At 48.6% G+C, this 8342-nt stretch overlaps 1 long non-coding RNA gene across 1 annotated transcript; it reads left to right on the top strand.

The window, feature by feature from the left end:
- Positions 1–205: 205 nt before the first annotated feature.
- LOC144162098 (uncharacterized) lies at positions 206–5440 on the top strand. The gene is made up of 3 exons (XR_013320613.1): positions 206–320; positions 2849–2957; positions 5285–5440. It is a non-coding gene; the product is annotated as an uncharacterized LOC144162098 (long non-coding RNA).
- The last annotated feature ends 2902 nt before the right edge of the window (positions 5441–8342 follow it).

Raw genomic sequence — 8342 nt, 5'->3', positions numbered from 1 at the left:
CGGTGCAAGACTGTAGTAAAGCTGCACTCGTGAATTCGTGAGCAGTGTCCAAAACTACAATGATCAATTTCAAATGCTTGTACACCCTTTGACGGATGTTCAACACCCCGCTACCAGGATAGTGCTGTAGTTCCTGAGACGTTTATATCCCGTCATACCACTCGGAGAATTATGAAGGGTTATTGTGGCTTTTTGTTTCAGATAACCGAAACAAAACTGAGCGCAGCACACCACTAACATGCCTGCATCTGTGTTTGTGAGCTGGATGCTTATTTCCACTGTTCTTGCTGCAATAGTGCCATGGTGGAAAGCCTTAAAAGGTAATTGTCGCAGAAGGCATCTCACGTTTTAAAATGCGCTATCAACTGGGCTAAGCCAACTGTCAGGTTGGGTAACGCAGGTAAATAAATATGCACGAGAAGGTGGGGAGAGCGGGCTCGCCAAACATAAGCTTCTTCGGGCAGAATAGAACCAGACATGTTTGTTCCTTTAACCGGCTCTAATTCAGGCCTCTGTCAGTCGATGCAGCCGTCTAAGCCACAGATTCCTCCCCTGCGCCCACACCATCAAAAACGTAAACGTCCATCCAGCTAACTGCTTGTAGCTGGGGCTCACAAAGGTGTGTTCTAATGTCCCTTCAAGATGAACCGAGCGCGTACGCTATAGTTTGTCTACACTATAAACAACACAATGAAAATTTCTTTTGGAATGAAATGGCAAGAACTTCGGGTGCTAAGCGAAGTGATGAACAGCAAACACGCTTATTACCCTGAGCTCAGTCCACTCCTCATAAGCTTATTTATACCTCCTCACCTCTGCGTCCCACGTGTGGTCAAACAGGTGACGTCGGAAATTATTAGGGTCGAAGCACCTTAGGGGCTCGGGCTGCCGGCGTTTATGTCGGCGTCATCTCATATCGTCGTGTTCGCATGTTCTCATTACCAAAACACCGGGACACTCGTTTTCCAATGCCTCTCGCTAGTACGTTTCATCTCCCTCGGGGGAAAGTCGTACTATAAAAACACACCGAGACACTTGTTTTCCAACGCCTCGCGCTACTTCTTAGCATACTTCCTAGCTTGCTGCGGCGTGTGACACGAGGACAACTTGCGGCCAGTCTGTCTTTCGTTGAATTGCTTAAATTCATTTCAAAGCAACAGAGGGTGCCACCGCCTCAGCAAGTTCGCGATTCATCTTCTTACCTCGCGCTTCTCCTGCGTCAAGTCAGCGTGCGCTGTGTGGCAAGACACACATTCCAATCTTTGAATACCCTTATACACTGCATACTCCTCTTCTCCGCAGGTTTCACGTTAGTAGAGATGACCCGCAATTCTTTCCTCTGCTTTTCAAACTAAAAAAAGAATAACGTCACCTGGACCTCGCCCATTGTGCAGACCATGCCTCCAAGAAAATGATACGCTAATATAAGTAGACGGTGCTCGAGACTTCCTTACACTTTTAGGGGCGAAGCAACTAAGGGGTTCGGGCTGTCGGCGTCCCCTGTCGACGTCGTTTCGTGCCGTCGTAGTGTCATGTAGCCACGGTCCAAAAACGCCGGGACACTCGTTTTCCTTACGTTCGCGCTATAGAACGCTTCGTGCTTCAAGCAGAGCTGTATACCTCTACCCCTAAACGGTTTAATCTTCGCGGGCAAAAACGCCTAAGCGCCAAGAATACACTTAACCACTGCATGCTCCGTCCCTCACCAGTTTTCACGTTAGTGAAGATGTCCCGAGATTTTTTAGCAACAGCAGTGCACTCCTCACACTAGTGAATGGCGGGTGACTAGCTCACTCCTGTGGCGTACGCACAAGTGGCGCACGTGCGTACATACTTTACCGCATCCTTACTCTCACCGTTATAATGACTCAGTCGGTGCAACCGTGAGAAGCAAAATATTCATTAATTTTTAACGAGCAATAATTTGGTAGCTCCTTCCTTCCTAGGTGCCCAAGGCGGGGCTCCCTTCTTCCGTGTTCCCATGACTGAAACGCAACGAAAAAAACATGGGCAGTGAACGACGTCCGTGTTTTTTTTTTTCTTTGCGCTTCAATCCCAGGAACTACTCACCAACTAGCCCAGAAAAAATTTCACTGCTTCTTCCTCGTCTGGTGCAAATTTCCGCACGTGCCCATGACGACTTTCTTAATGTTGAGTTCGCCTGCAGATCCGGTTAGGACTTTCCTCACTGGGTGCGAGTGCCTGAGTCTCGCACACTGTGCGCACCCTCGCTTTTGCATGTTGGCCCCAGCTCCACAAACCTTCCAACTATGACGCCGGAAAATAATAAGCACACCAGACATGAGAGCGTGCCAGAAACCATCGAGTCTACAGAGGAGGGCTATGGAGTAGCCGTATATCGCCGACACCTGTCTCTTGTTCCATCTTTTCAGTATCAGAATGCTACGTTCTAACAAGGGTGGGAGTAAACTACCGCTTAACGCATGAGAAATTATTTTGGGGGAAAATATCTGTTAGCGAAAAACAAATTACCTCGAATTTTCTTGTTGATTCCCCTCCCTGGCAGCATACTGATACACAAATATGTTTTTTTTCCTGCTTTTATAATTTGCCTTCCAACCTTGCACATTGGGTTTTATGCGAATTTCGATGACACCAGGTAATGTGACTAGGCGTGAAGCCAATATTATGAGCTGGTACAATTTAAAATGTGCTTTCTGAAATTATTATTGTCTTCACTCCAAAATACACAAAAAATGCCCTTTAAGAATTGATACTAGAAGGGTTTGCTGCTTAACTTTGTCATTCATAACTAGATAACCCTAAACAAGTTGAACAAAAGTTGGGGTTTGAAATAATTTGCAAATAATTATCATTTTACGTCCAGGTGACTGCAGAGTAGGCGTGTTTTCATACCTGAAAAACGCAACGGAATACCGAGCTCAGCGTCCATGTGTCCGTCAGACCTGTAATAATGGCGCGCTAGTTACCCAACGGTGAGTGCCCTTTTACGGAAGTAGTACTAGCATTAGCTGCTATAGTTAATCCCGTGGCCAGTTGCTGGACGGAAAATCAGGGGACTTTCACAACTGGTGCGTACCTGCGCGCGTGCGCAGTTGCGAGCATTTTTGGAGCCACTATATAAGGATATGAATTGGTATACACCGTATAAACTTATGTGGTTTATTTCCTTTACCGCCACCAAATGTCTTGTCGTTTTCATTCCCCTTTATTTTGCATTTTAGATGCAGAGCATCTGATTCACTCGCCTTGTCCCTCCGGCGTCGTCGTCGTCGTCGTCGTCGTTGTCGTCGTCGTCGGCGTTGTCCACCCCTCCCCCCTTCTCCTCGCCGCTCACCCCCTCTCCTCTCAGATAGCGAACACTCTCTCGCGAGGGGCATTGGATTGGATTCGATTGGATTGGCTTGGCTTGGCTTGGCTTGGCTTGGCTTGGCTTGGCTTGGCTTGGCTTGGTTTGGCTTGACTTGGCTTGGATTGGATTGGATTTGGATTGGATTGGACTAAAGTGGATTTTGTTGGATTGTGTTGCGTCATAGCCGCGGCACGTTGCGTCATAGCCGCGGCAGACGCGCTGGGGCCGGCGCATGTGCAGTACTCTCTCTTCCGCGGTTTCCTCTCCTTTGGGAGCGCTGCGCATATAACCGGTGTGCCGTTCTCCGGCGAAGCAACAGCCACGCTTGGCTCAAACACCTAGAATCCACGCCGCTTTACAAGTACGCCGACGTCGTCATCGACTGGGACCGGCTTACGCAGTCCCCTCAACGTTATGCGCGCTATAAAACGCGTTCCCTTCGCCGCTCCGCCTATGCGTCGCATCTACACAGGGGTTCCCGCGAGGGGAGGTGGGAGTTTTTTGTTACTAGGAATTCCTATAATCAGATTTGGATGCTTTAAAAAACTCTGGTTACATGACAGTCACGAGCAGTTAACCAGAAAACTCTTTATTACGTTGCGACTTAATGTTAAGATGTTTGATTTGCCTGTATTTATGTACCTGCAGAAGCTGAGCCAAGAATGCGGTTCACGGGTGCAGACGTCTGTAGAGATTGCCAATTTTAAAATGGCGTGATATGAGATTAAACCAAGAGGTGTATGCCACGCTGCGTTGTAAAACTTGCCGAAGTATTTTTTGTTTAAATATTTCACTTGCGCAATGTTCGAATTACGTTGGTGGCTGATTACTTGTGAGAAGAAATTTGTTGTTACGTTCATTCATTTAAATGATGACTTTTCAGGACGCTAAGAGATCATTAAAATTTTACTACAATGAGCACGCAATGCCATTATACATATACAAGACTACCCCGCCCGTTCACGAAAAGCATGTATGCAAGACAAAATAGGTGGCCATTAATAATTACGTAATTAAACGCTATTTCCTTATTTGCGCCGACTTCTAGTCCAGCGAAAGCTCGTTAATTCGGCCCCCGTTAATTCGGTAAATCGGACAATCCGGCGTTCCTACTCCCTCCCTTGAATCGCAACGCACCGTCCGGCGCCCACCCGCTCCTTCCTCCTTGCTGTTGGGAGGATGGGGGCCAGTAAACAGCCAGTAAAACATCGCAGCCAGTAAACAGCCTGTGTCTCGGTGCCAGAACATCACAACAACGATGGGACATTCGTTGATCGGCTCCCCTCCGAAGTTTAGCTTGCTGTCTACGTTGCCATTGATGATGGCGTTGTTGTCGCCGGCCGGTTAAGCGGTGATGAGGTCATCAACGATGCCCTCGGTTTGTCGGAAGAAAACTTCGCCGAAGAGGGTCTGTGCGATGTCGTACTCCCGTCGATTCGTGCTACGAAAGCAGCTGTGGAGGCTCTCTGGTTCGATGCTCCATGCAATATTGCTCTGCAGGGATTGTCGCGCTTCCGAAAACTTGCTATTTCCGCCCGGCTGTCCGCCAAACAGAAAACTAGCATTACCGACTTTTTCACAAAGAAAAGGCACGCATAAAAGAATTGTAAATGTGCTGTAATCTTCGTTCATTCGATAATCAGACATTCAGATAATTAGTTTTTTTTTTACTCCCTACAGACCAGAATTAACGAGGTTTCACTATGTCATCTTTGGCATATTTATATTGATATAATGTTTGAAAAAAGCAACATTCCGAGCCAGGAGGGGCGTTACCAGTGCCCTCAACTAAATACCCGTTATCAGTATAATATTTTTGAGTACTAGAGCGAATTACTTGATGCCGTTTTCAATATATTCGCTAAATGAAGCATTGTTTCTGCCGCACACGAGTAAGAGAACTATATTTGAGCTGCAACGTATGCCCTGATTTTTTTTTTGTTACAACAGATGTCCCAGAAACACCGACTCAAGATGCAAAACTGTCAATCGCAGGAAAGAACCTTACCCTGATTGCTGTGGCCAAACTTTCTGCCAGAAATAAAGGAAATCAAAAACGCGATAGAGACAAATTATTTGGCGCTGACACATTCTTGGGAATGAAAGGAAACAGTAGTAGTACAAACACCGGTTTTCACATAGATCGATGAGACGACGAAGACGACGCGAGCCCCAAGAACTCCCACTGAATGTGCTGCATTTTGGGCCTCCTTGGCGCGTGACGCGAGAAGCAGGTCACGATGGTCGTCGCCCTGGAGTTCTCAAGGTATTCTCTCAAGTGCCTTGAGCGTTGGGGAACGTATGCCCGCCACTTTGCGAGCACGTCCTCCGTATACGAGCAGCCCTGGCCCTTATTCTACGTACCAGGAGTTGGGCCCCCCTGGGAAGTCTTCCTGGCAGTGGTCGTGGGTCATGGAGTGTACCGGCACGGAGCTTCGCCCTGTTCTCTTACTTGGCAGCGGTTTTGTCGTCCGCGGGGTCTGGGTCGTGCCGCCTTAAGGAACCAGGGTGTGATCGGCCGGAACGGATACTTGCTTCTTCGCTCCCGTACGTTTGGGCGGCCTCGTTCCCGCCGCCACCCGCGTGTCCTGGCACCCAGTCCACCCGCACGGTAATGGACTCTCGTTGTGCGAAGCCTCTTTGCAATCGTCTTGATGAGGTAGCTTGTGGATCCGATGACTGGAGTACCACCGAGTCTTGCCACCGCCTCACTACTGCCAGTATATATGGTAAATTGCCGGCCCCGCTGCTCCTCCGCCTGGTAGCGCTCTTCGATGTGGTTCGCCACCAGCAGTACCGCCTCCAGCTCGCATCGCACTGTGCTGGGTGCGGTGTCAAACTGAAACGTCCACCTCACCCCCGCTGACCCATCTGTACAAACAACGGTGACACGGTATGGTCGCATTGACGGCGGCGTCCACGAATATCGCACCTTCTTGCAGGTCGGCTTGCGCCGCGGCTGCGGCGCGCTCCTATCTGTGGTGGTATTTCCTGCAGACCTTCGACATGGGTTTGGGGGTGTGGATAAGCTCGTCCTCCCAAGGTGTTCAGCGGTGGCAAAATCGGCGACTCGTCGGTCGCCGTGTCGTTGATGAGACGCTGGATGTGTTCTACAGGTTTCCCGTGTTAATAGATTAGTGAGGTGAATTTGAGTTCTGTGCGCTTATCGCATAGAGCTTCGGCAAATTTTTAAAGGAGGAGCGATAAAGCTTTCGTCGCGTGAATACAGGCTTACATGTATAATTATAACCCAGCTTAACTTCGATTTCGCATGAACCTCGTGTTAACTTTCCTGAAACTTAATTTTCATGAACAGGATAATGTTACATAGGCACTGCACGAGCAAAAGTGCGTCTCACGTAATATTGTGCTGCCGCTCAAAGTTATTCGGGAAGCTCCAACTTCCGCATCCGTTGCGCTCCCAGAAATATCCCACCCTTTGGGGCAAATCCTATTACGACTTCGATGTTGTGTGGCGAAGTCGTAGTTCAGTCTGCTCTGTTCTCACTTAGCGAGGGAGGCACGTCGCATTCGTTTGAAAACGGCTTAGACGGGCTGTCCTGTTCAAGTACCTCAGTTAAACAATGAAAACCACCGACGGCTGGGTTACTGTTGTATAATAGCGTGTGTGGCTTCTTTGTGTCGGCCGCGCTGAGCAGCCGCGGAAACGCTTTCCGCCTTTCATTGTTTGTCTGGGAAAGCCTGGATTGCCATCTAGCCGATACAAATGATCCCAGCCAGGGAAAGGTTGTCAATGTCCTTTTGCGCCAACCCGCGCGTTTGTTGTCTGGTCCAATCGGCGCCGAGTGTACCTGGTGGCGTCGGCAGTAGGTCTCTCTGGTTGTCGGTGGTAGTTACCGCATTAGAGCGTGGAAAGTGCGGGTGAGTAATGTTCGGTGGGGTTTTGTCAATGCGGCGTGATTCGTGGAACCAGAAATTAATAGGGAAAGGCGCTCCGCGCCACACGGAGAAGTGTACCGCCAAGTGTGCGCACTGAGGTTCAAATTCGTTACGTTTCTACAGTTTTACCAATACGGTGGATATATGTGACGAGGGACTGTCAGCTCCTTTTGTAATGCAAACGCCGTGTTGACCAAGGCGCTGAGCATACTTTGGACGCGCGTCGAAGGAACAATACTTTAGAGAGACCGCCCGAGGGTCGATACCCAGCGCTCAGAGTTGCTATAAGTCGGTTAGCTTTTATTAGTGATGTGCCTGTGCTTTGATGAACACCTTGGAGTTTGATGTGGATCAAGTGATTGTCTGTGTATGAACCTTTCGTTGACGTAGGCAATGAGCGGCCCACCGTGTGTTAGTAGTTCTTCCTCACACTCTTTCGGGACACGGTCTTGGAGGCGTGGTTTGAATGCAGAAAAACTGAAGTGTTTTGTGTTTTAGAGTTGAAGGTAAGTCGACCGAACGAGAGCAAACGAGGGCAGACGCCCGGAGACTTTCGGGATTTAAATATTGTCACGGGGAAGGTGGAAAATGCCCCATGGCGTCATAGCCCGGCGTCGAAGACGGCGAGAAAAACGCGGGCGTGCAGACTGTGCGGACTCTGGAACGGCCACTTTTTTCTTGCCGTCTTGCCATCGGATAGGCTTGCGATCCGATTCATTTGAGCGACCGTTCAATTCCTGTATGGCCATGTGACACCGCCCGACCACGATCATGGTCTTCACGAGGATTTTTTTGGTCCATCAATATCATCGCTATCAGCACTTGACAAAACAGTCGTAAAGCAAAGCTGAGTTTTTAAAGACGATAGTCTTTCTTGGGCTACTTAAACGCAGAAATTTTGGTCTGTCTGTCTGTCTGTCTATCAGTCTGTGACTCTTTATCAGCCACCCGGCCAAAGTAAAACAGAAACTGCGCAATAGTCTTATATAATCACAGCCAAATGCAAACGTCTATGTCCGATGTTAATGTTCATACTTGTCAACATTGTTGAACAAGAACAAGACATTACGCTAATATAAGGCAGAAAATCAATACATGAGGGACATTT

Source organism: Haemaphysalis longicornis, unplaced genomic scaffold, assembly GCF_048455015.1.
Source record: "Haemaphysalis longicornis isolate Haplotype H1 unplaced genomic scaffold, Haemaphysalis longicornis Haplotype H1 scaffold_12, whole genome shotgun sequence".
Taxonomy (NCBI): domain Eukaryota; kingdom Metazoa; phylum Arthropoda; class Arachnida; order Ixodida; family Ixodidae; genus Haemaphysalis; species Haemaphysalis longicornis.
Note: the sequence above shows the minus strand (reverse complement) of the source record. Positions and strands in the feature narration are given on the sequence as shown.